General features: G+C 36.0%; 1 long non-coding RNA gene across 1 annotated transcript in view; it reads left to right on the plus strand.

Moving 5' to 3' along the window:
• Positions 1-6,527: 6,527 nt before the first annotated feature.
• Positions 6,528-16,160, plus strand: part of LOC139840226 (uncharacterized) — a 50,960-nt gene continuing 41,327 nt past the window's right edge. The window contains exons 1-3 of the long non-coding RNA XR_011757283.1: positions 6,528-7,112; positions 7,253-7,323; positions 7,411-7,665. This is a non-coding gene — a long non-coding RNA (uncharacterized lncRNA). The remainder of the gene's footprint in view (positions 7,113-7,252; positions 7,324-7,410; positions 7,666-16,160) is intronic.

The raw sequence follows: 16,160 nt of genomic DNA on the forward strand, positions 1-16,160 counted from the left end.
AATGAGACTTATAGCTCAATGTTTGCAGCACTAGTTCTTCATGCGGACTTCAACTTCTCCGAAGTAATTTTCAGAAGCATGTTGGTGAACGTGAAAAAGAAGAGCCACTTAATGTTTCCTAGGTTCTTGCAGGTGATGATTGAAAAGCAAGTGCAAGGTTTGAATAAGGTTTGGGAGGATGAGATTAAGCTGAATCATCTGAACGATTTGACTTTCAATCGAGTCAAGCAAAAGAGAGGTCCGGATGAACCATTCAAGAGATTGGTTGGCCACCTCGCAAATGAAAACTATGTATGTCCACCAGGTGCTGCTTGTCGTCATGAGAACAGTACGTCTGGTAATGAAGATGATATCGTCGCAGTTGGTGAAGACGATCAAGAGGTTAATCAGCCACCGCCAGTTGTTCCAATTGAACAAATACTGGTTGATGAAGACGATGAAGGAGATGACCTTGACCCTGATCAATTCGAGCTGAGAAAGCGAAAACAATCTGAGGGTCCTTCGGTTACCACAAAGCCGAAGCAGAGGCGCATAAGATTCATTAAGAAGGCAAAAAGGACTGAGTCGTCCTCCGCTACTGAACAGCGACAATCACAGCAATCACAACCACAACGACAACCTTCAGCTGCTGCTACTCAAGAAACACGTGCTGAAACTGATACAGGAGTTCATGCTGCTGCATCCACGACTGCTATTACACAAGATGCTGCGGTTTCTATATTAAGTGAGAAGGTTGTCAATATGGCTTCTGAATTTGAAAAGTTTAAAGAAAAAGCTGATGAACGAGAGAGAAGAAAGGATGCTGAGATTGCCAAACTGACCAAGCAGGTTGAAGATCAACAGGTTGAATTGAAGAAGTTACAAACTAAGTTTGATGCTCAGAATTTGCTGATTGTAAAGGCTGAGACTACAGCAAACAAGGCACTTTCGAAGGTGCTTGAGTGGGAAAATAATTTCGATATTGAGGCTGTTGATCTCGAGGAGGATATAGACTTTGGTAATTTTAACGAACAAGGCGAGGATGAGCTAGGTTTGGATATTGCTAAAGGCACAAGCGAGAACCCACTATCAGTAATTCCTCTAAATATTGATTATTCTTTACGTGATTTTTTGGCAAAGCAGGATCGTCTGAATCACTCAGTTGTATTTGATGATTTAGAAGAAGGGGAGATCCCGCCGGATCTAAGCACTGAGGAGCAGGCCGAGCTAGTGCGTCAAGAGCAACAAGCAAGTACTTCAGCTGACGCAACTGCTAGCTCATCTTTTGAGAATCGTTACTATTCTAGTGATGATTTTGAGGAAATTGTCGTAAGTAATGAAAACGACAAAGATTTTGATGAAGTAATTATTGAAGATGAACCAATAGGTGATTTTCCAGAGTACGAATGTAATAACGATAAAGATCTACCTACATTTCAAGACTACTTCAAAATGAATGAAGAGCTTCTAAACCGTAAATGCGAAGAAAAAGAAAAGACCGAAGATTTGCCTCCAGGATTTTTACCGGTCAAGATAAATAAAGAAAAGATAGAAGTTCTAGAAGCTGAGTGGAAGATCCTGTTGAGGATCAGAAAATATTGTGAGAAGCCAGCGCCGGAACCTGAATGGATGAATTATATTAATAGACCGGCGAATCTTTTGGCTAAAGGAAAAATAATTGCGTGGGCCTACATTAAAGAGTTGAATATATACGCAATAAAGAAGGAGTACGGAGTGGATTACATCAAACATGGATACGAGTTCACGTCTCTACCGTACTTTGAATTTATGCAGGTGGCTAGGCTCAAAATGTTATATAGGGATTATGACGGAATTCCTAATATTGTCTGCAAGAAGATAAGACACTCGTACTTGTCAAAGAACTTTGAGGGATTCGGCCCTCAATTTCCCACGATCACTTATCGAACAAACAAGAAAACGGGCGAACGAAGAAAGATTGTCAAATACAAGCCAGTAAATTATATGAGAAAGGTTCCTGTGATGAAAATGCCGCAGAACTTTAGCCCACGTTTTCGCTGGTGGTACTACGATGAACGCTCAGAGGAGGCAGTCATCGTTTTGGACAAATTGAAGGAAGATGAGACAGACTCAATACGGGTTTTAGATCCCGTTTGGTTGAGAAATTGCTGTGAAGCTGACATCTTCACATTGTACTACAATCGGATGCTGTACAGGCCAGAAAATAGAGTTCAAGCACAACAGTACATTCGTGTTGCAAAGGTTTGCTATTTGAACAATATGGTTACGGATCCGTACAGAGATTGAAGCAGATCGAAGACTTATGAGGAACTAGGTCTTAGGGGGAGTTTGTTAGTGCATATTTTGTAATCCCTAGTTCCATGAACTTTAACGTTTTATTCGATCATGTTGTAATCTGTAATATTGTTAAACGTTGATTGTCGATGTGTTACTTTATTTTTGTAAACGTTTAAATATATTTCGTAATATTAATCGACAGTAGGCCGACTGACATGGTCAGTCGACCGACTGTCATTCACTGTCGACCGACATAGGAACTGAGGTATTTAAGCCTAATTAATCTTCATTAATTTGGCTAACTACTCAGCACATTACACATACACGAAAAACCGTTCTAGGTCGAGTCTCTCTCAATCTTCATGTCCAAATACCACAGAATGTCAGTCTAGGCTTCGTATTTATCAAGATCTAATCTTGGTTTGACTTGTACGGACCCGAAAACCCATAGATATTCGTTTAAGCTCTTTCTATTGTTATTCCGCCTCTAGATCGTGTTAGGTTGATTCTAATATCCTCTCTCTCAACGTCTACAAGTAACACTATTTAAACAAATTAACACCAAAGGGTCATTGGTTAAATGTTACCGAGGTAGCACTTTTAACAAAAATGTTGATGCTTTAAGTCCTGCTATTGACGAATTATATATAATTTTTAAATTAATCCGTGATAGTGGTGTGTGTGAGTTTACATATCAATTAAAAAATTAACAAATTAATTATTAAAATCTTCTCATACCAATACCAATATTAATAAAATTATAAACACTTTTAAATAATTACTACGTATTATATATCAACTCCATTCATTCTAAAAACCTATTTAACATACTATTTTTGTTTGTTCCTAAAGTATTGTTATTTAGTGTAAATAATAATAAAACAATCATTAAAATTCTAAGAATAGTGATTTATTATTATCTTCCTAATTATCCATCTACTCAATTTGATTAGCTTAACAAATCCTGAAAAAAATAGTTTGATTAGATCAGAGGAAAAATTATTTTCCAAGTTTACAATATATTTTTTAATTATTATTAAAAGTGTCACTTTGAATATAAAAATTAATATATTAGTTATTCTTTATAATAAATTTTTTATTATATTTAATCATAAATAGAAAATTAGACGATGAGTTAGACAAACCACTAAATCAGTAAAAAATCTCATAAATTCAATAAAAAGTTTGACATGACAATAATTACATAAAAATGGCTTAATATTTTAAGATAAAAGGTACGTAAAAAAAGTGATGATTTGTACGTTATCAAATTTACTCATACACTACTAAATATGCATTTAAATATGGCATTGATACAAACCTTTAAAGTAGTTTTAGTGTGTCGATTTCACATGATGATCGGCTTGTTTGTGGTGTTATGTCGTGCTTATATTTGCACTTACTTAGTGGTTCTTAGTTGCGGGATCGTTTATTGATCCGGTTGGGTTAAACTCGGTTGTAGTTAACGTATAGCTCGATTGGTAGGGTTGGTTAACTATTTAAGAGTTTAATCGTGTTGTGTGTATCTTTGTTGGTTTCTTCATGTTTCGATGGAAGGAGTTTGTTATACAGTATTCGTTTTTTTTTTCTCCCAAAAAGTGATTTTAGTGGTGTACGAATGCTAGAAAAGTTATAGAATTTATATTCAAAAACCACAATAATAATAATAATAATAATAATAATAATAATAATAATAATAATAATAATAATAATACATCATTTCTCCTTGTTTATTTTAATATAATAATAAATAATATGATAATAATTTATTATAATTTATAATATAATTATTATCCTTATATACTAATAGGCCCCCATAATTCATAATTCTGTCGTTCCCTTCCCAGAATTCTGTCACCCTTGTAAACTAAAAGCTACCCATAATTCTGTCTGTCATCCTTATATACTAATAGGCACCCATAATTCTGTCGTTCCCTATCCTTATATACTAATAGGCCCCCATAATTCTGTCGTTCCCTTCCCAGAATTCCTTATATACTAATAGGCACCCATAATTCTGTCGTTCCCTATCCTTATATACTAATAGGCCCCCATAATTCTGTCGTTCCCTTCCCAGAATTCTGTCACCCTTGTAAACTAAAAGCTACCCATAATTCTGTCTGTCATCCTTATATACTAATAGGCACCCATAATTCTGTCGTTCCCTTCCCATAATTCTGTCGTTCCCTTCCCATAATTCTGTCGTTCTCTTCACTAAATGCGCCAAAACGACAATTACTCCGCCATATTTATATTACCCCTGCCCTCATACTCTCTCTTATGAAACCTTAATTTGATTCCACCTACCTACTTCTTCTCAGTTCTACACTCTTACACCCTTCTTCACCAACTTCAGATCTACTTTACAAAACATTAGCGGTTTCAATTGGAAAAAAAAGTGATGGCTTCTTTGGGCAAAGATTCGGTGGTCTATGGTGGTTGCAACAACTGTGGTACGGTGTAAAAATTGAAGGTTTGTGGTTGTTTTAAGCGATGTTTTGTGTTCTTTATTCGATGGAAAAATAACAGATGGTTCCGACGGCCAAAATTGAAGGTTTGTGGTGGTTTCAATCCGTTTTTTAGACAGGATTTTTTGTTTGCGATTGTTCCTGCCTTTCAATAATCTTGAGTGCGTTGATTTGCGGCTACGGATTCTTTCTGCCTAATGACCTACAGTTTGATGTTATTTGCTGATGTTGGTTTCTCTCATCCATTTTCTTCGTTATCCACTGTAAATAATTTTACATTTAATTGTTGATTTCATGTTGTTTATCGTTTGCATATTCGAGGTAGTTCATCTAATTCATCACATGCATATGTTTGTCCCTTTATTCTTTTATATTTTGGCGACTGAAATTATACTCCAAAGGTAAGTTTTATTGTTAATGTCGTTGTATGCTTTGGTTTGTTTTATTTTTTGTTTTGGTTGTTAATTAACAGGATATTACGAATGAGTGTAGCAGTTTAGGAGTAAATAAAATAAGCGAATGGAGTGTGAATATTAAGTGTAATCAACAATTTAAGATGTGATGAACAGTAACCCCTTAGACAATGGTAATAATGAGTGTATGAACCTGTAAATTGAGACGACTGCATATATATGGATTGTTTATAATGCACTTTGTGTTTGTTATGTTCAGGTTGTTTGTGAAATTACTTCGAAGTTCAAATCTGCTATTCGTATGTTGTCTTCGTAATGGTAATTCATTTTATTGTTGTTTCTAATTTATGTTATTTATTTTACATTGTTCCTGTTACTGTATTTTTTAAAGTGCAAGTGATAATAGTTACTGACACGTAATAGATAGATACCATGATGTTGGGATGCATGCCATAATTAGGTAATGTATCATGTTTATGTAATTGAAGGTTTATTTACAGGATTTAAGAAGAAATGATCCATTAGCAAATGGTGAGCAAGGGGATCCTCAGCTTAGAGATGGGTAATTTTAGTGTTTTTTTATTTATTTTGGTTGGGGTTATGCACTTATGCCCATAAAGTGTTTGATAAAATGCCTATATTGAAAGTAAACATTTTTTTGACGTGTTGTTGGAAATTACAGCAAAAGTGAGTAATGTCAGAGTTCTTGCCCTGGTAAGTGGATGTTTTACAATGGTTTGTCAGTTTTACATGTAGAATTGTGTATGTGTTTATGATGTTATTACGTGGTCGCGATTGACCAGGCAGAACCTGAGGCAGGAAGGTTGATTATCCGTACTATCGTTTTTTATATAGTATGGGAGTAACTTCTACTATTATAATCAATGTTAGTGGCTTCAACGATTTCACCTCCGTCTATGAGTTTTAACGGATCGTGTGTTCGAAACATGGTGCCGCATATTTTTTGCTATATTATTTGCGTGCATGATTTTACACATGTTCTTTTTAATTGACTCCAGTGGATTTTTACGTGTGTCCTATGAATGCACATATTCAGTTTTTCATTACTTTTCGAATATCAAGTTTACATGTATACATCTTCCTTTCTAAAATCTGCTCTTTCTTTTCTGTTTATTCAATTAGCGATCGATATTAGCGCCTCAGCGAAGCTGTTCCACGCAAAGTTATCGGCTCAGGTTTGTTAATTTTTAGGGTTTCGATTTTCTTCGTGCAATTTTTATGTATGCATATTTCGTTTTGCTTTTTATTTTTCAAGTGTCTTTTTTTGTGTTCGGATCTTCGCTTTTCAGTTTTTTGAAGCTTGGTGTATGTTACTCTCTGCACTTCGAGAGCCGTAAATTTCAGTAAGTTTATTTTTTTTTGGTTGTTGCTTATAGATGATGGTTGTATGCAGTTGAATTTGTTACGCGTTGTATGATTCAATTTGTTTCAGAAGGTAGTATGCAACTGCTCTGCGTAGTATGTTCTTACCTACAAATGATGATGACGTGTTTTTTGTTTGATAATGTGTTATGCAATATCTAATAGTCTTTTCCACTTCCTTTTATTTAGGCATTATAATTATATTGTTTCCGGTTTATTCATCCTGTTGAGGTAATCATTTATGTCACTTGCTATTGTTTGAAATTTCTCGAATGCCTGTAAGTATAATTAGCTTGCCTTCTTCGAATTCCGGCTCCTTTATTGTTCCTGCCATGGATTCTGTTACGAATATTTCGGGTAATGAGGTTTACTGAAGTTCTATATTACTGCGTTATATTTAGTTGTGTTTTGCTTATAATGTTGTCCATTGCTTGCGGCAGTGACTACTACTGGGTTTATTGCGGTACAGGCATCCTGCTGTTTACGAGCTTCATTTACTCAGCAAACATATGAAATATCAGCAGTGGCAGCTGCTACTGTGCCGGTTGTTCAGCCTGTTCTATTGATGATGTTAACGTAGTAGGTTCGCAAGGTAAATATTATTGTGTTCTGTTTTTTTTTTTTTTTTTTTTTTTGTTGTTGTTGTTGTTGTATTTTATGTTTGCATGTTCATGTGTTTTTTGTGCTACAACCTCTTTGAACTTCTATTTTAGTTTGTTTTCTGTTGAACAGTATCAGTTATTGCCAATACACGAAACACGTCGACTTTGGCCACTGTACGTACATACGTCAAAGGAAATCAGGCCGGTCGATGAATACCAATATCGAGGGTGATGGTGGAATTGGTCTTCTTTCTAACGCGTTCACAGTATCTACACGCCAAACTGCAGCCAAAAACATGTTTACGCTGTCGCAATCGTATGGGCATTGTTCCTGTTTGGCGGTCATCTGCTTTTGCGGATACATCTTTTTGCCGGTATATCTGACAATCCTGTCGGTGTAGGTCCATCGATTTCAGTTTTCAACAGCGATATAGCATCGACATCTACTGTCTGCCATTCGAGCACTTGATCATTTATCACTTCGTTTTTCATGCTGGGATTATAAGGAATGAAGTTGTTGCTACTACAAGATTGTTTTCTCAGGTGAGTGCAGTTTATATTTTTAATTTGCTTATAATTGTCGTCTTACTAATTTAGTTACATCGTAAAGTTAATGTTGCAAATTGATAATTATGATATAGTGCATATGTAACGACCCTGGATTTTCCAACGTTTATTTATTAATAATTATTATTGTTAATACTTGTAATTTAACGAATGTATGTATTACATTTACTTGTTACCATGATTGATCATACTTGGTTTAATGAATGTGTTGTTTATATACATTTACTTGTTATCGCGATTAACTTTTGAATGCCCAAAACTTCTTTGTGACACACGAAACTTCACGAATAATATTTCCAAGTATTATTTACATTCATGATTAAGTTTATTAATCATTTTAATTAACTAAGGTTATTAGTTAGTTACTTGAGCTTTAATTGGATTTATTTGTTAAATACTTGAACTTGGGCTTGACTAGTGTAATGGACTCATGACTTTGGGCTTATAAGCTGTAACACCCTGATTTTTTTTTTTAGATCACAGCGGAAATCTTAATTCATATAAATACCCTTAGTTAATTACAAACATGATTATCACAAATCATTAGCTAGTTACTTATTACAAACCACCGGTGTTACGTTAAACAACTAGTTACATATTTATAAAAGTTAAGACATCAGAGTTCGTCTTGTCAAACATATCGTCAACCCGACTCCCGTCCCTACCAGTACTAATATCCAAAACCTGCAAGGGAGGAGGTGAGGGGGGTTAGCACGAGGCTAAGTGAATGGAATCATCTAACAGATCTGGCATACAGTACCAACTTGTACAACTATAGCAACTACAACAATCCATAACAGGAAACCGTCAACTAACAACTAATCATCTGGCAACTATCAACTAGCAACTATGCTCTAACTAGAGACTCGGCGGCTTGTACGAGCACACGACCACTAGCTGATCAGTCTAGCATCTACCGAAAGTCCTTACTACTGAATCTCCAGTATAGTAAATCCACACGCAGGTGATGCGTCATTCAGTACTATACTCAACAAACAGTAGCCAACTGGACCCAACCACAACAAGGTTGACCTCTCTGAGCTGAACCTAACAACAATAGGTTTCAACAGGCAACTACAACTTGTGCACACAACTGTTAAGCAACTACCCCTACGAACAACTGTCCCTACAACTAGCATGACAACTCTACAATGATTATTATTACAACATAACTACTAAGCATAGCAACTAAAACAGTATAACATAGTAGCACAACTTGCTACTCTATACTACACCCGGAGAAAATCCCACTCACCGATTACCAGCTACAGCTCAGTTATCTTACTTCTGAGCTTCTTCCTTGTTCTTATCACCTGAGAACAACACAACGAAGTCAATATACATATCTCAATCAATAGTATAATCAAATCATACTATAAACTAGGTCATAACACCATATATTCATAATTTTATGAGTCTACATCATGACTCCATTCAATAATGGCATACAGGTGCGTGCAAAACACGACATACACACTAAAACTCCTTTTCCAACCCAAAAACAGTTTGATCTAGTTTCTTAAAAGTTCACCATTGAAAAGTATTCTTTATTACAATTCTAACGATAGTTTATTCATCAAAAACGGAGTTACGTTTTGAAAGTTACGCCCGTTTCAATTTCATAAAAGGTACTGTAGCAATAGTGACACTGTAGCAAATAGTGACACTGTAGCAACTCGGTACTGTAGCAACTCGGAACTGTAGCAACTCGGCACTGTAGCAAATAGTGACACTGTAGCAAATAGTGACAATGTAGCAAATAGTGACACTGTAGCAACTCGGTACTGTAGCAACTCGGGTACTGTAGCAAACTGGGTTTCGAACCAAATTTCGCTGATTTTGTGATTTTTTTCCCCAAAAACTCGATTTCTAAGTGTTTTTGACCAAATTTTAAGCACAAGAAAGTTACTAAACATATATACAACCTATTTCTAACATCAATTAAGCATAATAAACATATTTCATGAAGATTCAAGCTCATATTCACACTTTTTATTCAAGAACACAAAAACCCAATTTCTAACAATCAAAGCATGGATTCAACAAGATAAACCTGAGATGATGCTCACAATGATGCTAGAAATCAGTTTCTAAAGTCTCTTAATCCAATTTCAAGTTTAGATCAATTAGGATTTCAAGAGTGAAGGAGTTAGGTACGGGAGTAATATTTCTAATTTGGGGAAAATGATGGAATAATCCAGATTCAAGCTATTTATATTGGGTTATAAAATCATACCCCATATCACACGGGTATTTACCAGTTATCTGATATCTTTCGTACTTAATTTGACTGCCCTAACGGAGTCCAAATTAAACAAACGAACCTATTCTGTGACCCTTGTCACAAACTGGTCTCAACTAAACAACCAAATAATTATAAACATATAATTATAAAAATCACTAATTACGCCATTCCCCAGGGTACAATGGTCATTTCATCTAGGCCCAAAACGCGGGTGTTACAAATCTACCCTCCTTAAAAGAGATTCCGTCCTCGGAATCGGGTCAACTATGGTCAACAAACCCAAAAATTGTTACTCGCACCGCCAAAACACACGGTTAACTTTATCGATCTTATCCCCGATATCGACAATATCCACCACAATTGCATAGGAAATGAGATTCCTGACGTCAATACACTCCCGATACCAAATAACTTGTCACAATCTTCATCGATCAACGTCCGTTAATCCACTTAAGCCCACAAATTACACTATCAAGTCAAATAATCAGAGTCAAATTCGTGTTTCTTCGCCATTCCGTATCATAAATTTCAAGATCTGTCATCCAATTCAACTCTTTATACAGTCCACTTTTCCCAATTATCCAAAGCTTAGGCAATAGAATTAGTCATCATGCTAAAATCTATACCTAGGTCCACGAAATTGTCTCGTAAGTCAACAGAACTTCACAGGTTATTCGTCTCATATCCAGTCACATCACAATCCAATATAGCACAGGCCGCCTAATTTTCCTTCAGCTTCCTAGAAATTCTGTATGATTTATCGCAATATACTTCTGTTGGCCAGACACAAGCATATTATCCTAAATCATACCTTCATTCTGAGTTGCTCGTAACGGAAAAATTCTACTTGTCTCATTCACTAACTTATGTCCAATCAATTTCCTCAATAAGCATCGGTAATTAATTTAACTACTTTATGACTAATCAATCACAACATCTGTCCAATCATAGTTACTCAAACCTTGTCTATCAATCATCCAAATATAATCTATCAACCAGATCATACATCCAACAAGCTTAGGAAATACCGTCATAACAATCATACTCATGCCACTATCCAACAACCTCATGTCGTCCAAAAGTCCACTACACAAACATACTCAACGCATCTCTATCCAAGTCACGGTTCTCAATCCCAAAAAGTCAACCTAAGGGTCACCCTTACCCCACATGGAACAGAAGGGTCGCAACCAAAACATAAACAACATAATGCAACAAAATAAATCTTACACTACTATCAAGATCTACTAATCTACCACACATATATATAAACCCAATCATATACATGTATATAACTAAATAATACGAGGATTTTGAAGCATACCTGTATTCACATCATATTCAACATCTGCATCTGCAACCATCTGATAAGCTCTTGCTGTTTTCGTAGGTGGGTTCTTTCTTTTCTGCCCAACTGGAGAACCAGAAGATCCACCTACTGATTCCGACTGCGCTCCTGGCCCCGCCCCAGAACTTGATCCTCTTACATACGGACACTGAGCTGACCTATGCCCCACTTGATGACATCTCCAACATACATCCTCTTGGAACGAACACATCCGAATCTCGTGTCCCACAATACCACATCTCAAACATCTTTTGGTTGAATCTGAACAAGGACCACTATGAGATGATCTGCAACTATAACACCAAGAATTCTGACTTGATGCTGACCCACTCTGTTCTGACCCACTCTTATGTTTCAACTTAACAGACTTCTTTGACCTAGAGTCCGAATGACTCATCGCCTGATCTTGTTGTGACATCTCATAACCTACTATTCTATTCCTTGCTGCTCTGACGTCATCCTCTACCATCTTGGCCATAACAAATGCTTGCGATAACGTCGTCGCCATCCTAACCATTGTTCTGTACTCTGGTAAAATTATGTTAACAAAGTGATGAATTCTGGACTGCTCATCTGGAACCCACTGTTGCACAAACCTTAATTTATCCATATACTGCTCAATCACCTCATCTATCGTCATCTGAGGTGTCATTTTCATTGCCAGAAATTCCGTCTTAATTCGATTAAGGTCATAGGACGAACAATACTGCTCACAAACTTTACTATAAAATTATTCCCAAGTAATCATGTTCACTTGCTCTTTCGGTATACTAGAAATAACCGTATCCCACCAAACCATTGCCCTATTCTTCAGCATACGACTAACATAAATAACCTGTAATTCCGGTTCGCACTGACAAGCCTCAAAAACTCTTTCTATCTCTCTTAACCAGTTAAGAGTCACTGTTGGGTTAGAACTTCCTGAATACTCTGGTGGATTGCAATTCAGGAACTATTTGAACGTACATTTCTTTGGTTGTTGAAACATCGGCATCTGATACGGACTCCACATCTGATTTGGGAACTGTTGATTATACTGAGGTGGCATCTGAAACTGTTGAGGAAACTGATACTGAGATGGTAACCATTGCTGTTGTTGGAAAGCACTTCCAGTTTGCTGATACATATTTGGCTGCACCGGATAACCACTAAACATCTGATTCGGTACACTACCACTTGGATTCACGGTTACCTGACGTTGTTCTAATTCCCTTATTCGATCATGTGCTTCCTTTAACTTACTTTGCAAATCTATTATTTGCTCCTGTGGATCCTCTTCTGACACATATCCGTCTTCATCTGGGGCTCTGAATGTTCCGGGGGCTGACGGACCAGTTGCGTTTCCTGTATTATCTGCCATATCTGCACTAACACAACATCTCACACAAACTCTTAGTGGAAAACAGGTTAGTATATATCAACTAACACATGTAATCCCTACATTCACTTAACCCATCCCCTCATATATGTTTGACACAACACAAGGTTTGGGAACATGACATTCAACACAATGTACATGCAGCCAAACCTATGCTCTGATACCAAGTTGTAACACCCTGATTTTTTTTTTTTAGATCACAGCGGAAGTCTTAATTCATATAAATACCCTTAGTTAATTACAAACATGATTATCACAAATCATTAGCTAGTTACTTATTACAAACCACCGGTGTTACGTTAAACAACTAGTTACATATTTATAAAAGTTAAGACATCAGAGTTCGTCTTGTCAAACATATCGTCAACCCGACGCCCGTCCCTACCAGTACTAATATCCAAAACCTGCAAGGGAGGAGGTGAGGGGGGTTAGCACGAGGCTAAGTGAATGGAATCATCTAACAGATCTAGCATACAGTACCAACTTGTACAACTACAGCAACTACAACAATCCATAACAGGAAACCGTCAACTAACAACTAATCATCTGGCAACTATCAACTAGCAACTATGCTCCAACTAGAGACTCAACGGCTTGTACGAGCACACGACCACTAGCTGATCAGTCTAGCATCTACCGAAAGTCCTTACTACTGAATCTCCAGTATAGTAAATCCACACGCAGGTGATGCGTCATTCAGTACTATACTCAGCAAACAGTAGCCAACTGGACCCAACCACAACAAGGTTGACCTCTCTGAGCTGAACCTAACAACAATAGGTTCCAACAGGCAATTACAACTTGTGCACACAACTGTTAAGCAACTACCACTACGAACAACTGTCCCTACAACTAGCATGAAAACTCTACAATGATCATTATTACAACATAACTACTAAGCATAGCAACTAAAACAGTATAACATAGTAGCACAACTTGCTACTCTATACTACACCCGGAGAAAATCCCACTCACCGATTACCAGCTACAGCTCAGTTATCTTACTTCTGAGCTTCTTCCTTGTTCTTATCACCTGAGAACAACACAACGAAGTCAATATACATATCTCAATCAATAGTATAATCAAATCATACTATAAACTAGGTCATAACACCATATATTCATAATTTTATGAGTCTACATCATGACTCCATTCAATAATGGCATACAGGTGCGTGCAAAACACGACATACACACTAAAACTCCTTTTCCGACCCAAAAACAGTTTGATCTAGTTTCTTAAAAGTTCACCATTGAAAAGTATTCTTTATTACGATTCTAACGATAGTTTATTCATCAAAAACGGAGTTACGTTTTGAAAGTTACGCCCGTTTCAATTTCATAAAAGGTACTGTAGGAACTCGGTACTGTAGCAACTCGGCACTGTAGCAAATAGTGACGCTGTAGCAAATAGTGATACTGTAGCAAATAGTGACACTGTAGCAAATCGGGTACTGTAGCAACTCGGGTACTGTAGCAAACTGGGTTTCGAACCAATTTCGCTGATTTTGTGATTTTTTTTCCCCAAAAACTCGATTTCTAAGTGTTTTTGACCAAATTTTAAGCACAAGAAAGTTACTAAACATATATACAACCTATTTCTAACATCAATTAAGCATAATAAACATATTTCATGAAGATTCAAGCTCATATTCACACTTTTTATTCAAGAACACAAAAACCCAATTTCTAACAATCAAAGCATGGATTCAACAAGACAAACCTGAGATGATGCTTACAATGATGCTAGAAATCAGTTTTCTAAAGTCTCTTAATCCAATTTCAAGTTTAGATCAATTAGGATTTCAAGAGTGAAGGAGTTAGGTACGGGAGTAATATTTCTAATTTGGGGAAAATGATGGAATAATCCAGATTCAAGCTATTTATATTGGGTTATAAAACCATACCCCATAACACACGGGTATTTACCAGTTATCTGATATCTTTCGTACTTAATTTGACTGCCCTAACGGAGTCCAAATTAAACAAACGAACCTATTCTGTGACCCTTGTCACAAACTGGTCTCAACTAAACAACCAAATAATTATAAACATATAATTATAAAAATCACTAATTACGCCATTCCCCAGGGTACAATGGTCATTTCATCTAGGCCCAAAACGCGGGTGTTACATAAGCCCACCCTACTTCTTATATGGACTTAACTAGCCCAACATTACATGTAAGTATTACTTTCAAGAGTAACTAGTTAGTTTAAGCACATGGAATCTAGTTAACATACAATCCACATGCATACACCTCCATTAACCACCTTTTATGACTTTTACATGCTAGTAACCATTAAACCTTACCCTCCCTCCATTTTTCTGCTGGAAAACCGTAGGCCTAAGGCTCCCATATGGAGTGTTTTGTTTCATTTTACCTTATCACTTCATACTAGATTTCTCTCATTCAAAAACACACACACATACTTGCAACTCTTTTTCCTCTCTTTTCTCTCTAAACTTTGTAAGTAACTTGAGTTGTTCTCCTTCCTTTCCTCTTGTAAAACCGAACCAAAACACCCCTAAATCATCATCATCATTTGTTGTTTTGATACTTGTCTTTGTTAATTACTTGTTAGTTGTTGTTACTTTGTTACTTGTTATTAGTTACTTACTAGTTTCCAAGAATCAAACTCTTTAGTTTCATTCTTTATAATATCTTGAATTTTCAAGAACACAAGAACATAAACTTACTAGTTTATGATTCTACATTTATTATTTTAAAAGTTTGTAAGTTCATGTGTTGAATTCATACTTGTAGTTCTTGAAGTAAACTTAAGGTTTACTTTTCTTAAAGATCAAACTTTGATTGAATCTTTAAAAGTATGAACAACCATGAACCTTTTACTTGTTTATTTAATTTATCACTTTATTCTTGCACTTTAAATTCATGTTTGTTGGTTATTATTGGTCAAGTGTTACTAGTTAACCTTGATCTCATTAATCTTGAACTTAAAGTTAACTTTAAAAGTTCAAGAACATATAAATGAAACTTTTTAATTATAACTTTGTACACTTATGTTAGATCTAGACTTTTGAGTCTTGGATCTTCAAGATCAAACTAAGAACTATGTTCTACAACTTAAGATCTTGATTTCATAAGTTCACTTTCAAGTTTGTAACTTATTATTAGTTTTAAAGTTCATGTATGTGTTAGATCTAAGACTTTGATGTAACTTTGATTCGTCAAACTTCATACAACTCTTAAGTGAGTTGTGCTTCATGTCTTAGACTTACACTTGGGTTATGATGGTCAAACCATGGTAAAGATGATGTAAACACATAAATGATTTGTACACTTGAAGCTATAGGCATCAAGGATGAGAACCATGATGAACATCAAGCACCAAACTCACCGGAACCCATTATTTTTCTGCTTTCTGCCTTCTACCTACTGTTTTCTAGTTTCTGTAACAGACCAGTACACCTGGGCTACTGTAACCTTGATTTTCAAATATCTCTATTAGAGTAGATAACTTTTCATATAGGACTCG

The sequence above is a fragment of the Rutidosis leptorrhynchoides genome, chromosome 4, assembly GCF_046630445.1.
Source record: "Rutidosis leptorrhynchoides isolate AG116_Rl617_1_P2 chromosome 4, CSIRO_AGI_Rlap_v1, whole genome shotgun sequence".
Lineage (NCBI taxonomy): Eukaryota > Viridiplantae > Streptophyta > Magnoliopsida > Asterales > Asteraceae > Rutidosis > Rutidosis leptorrhynchoides.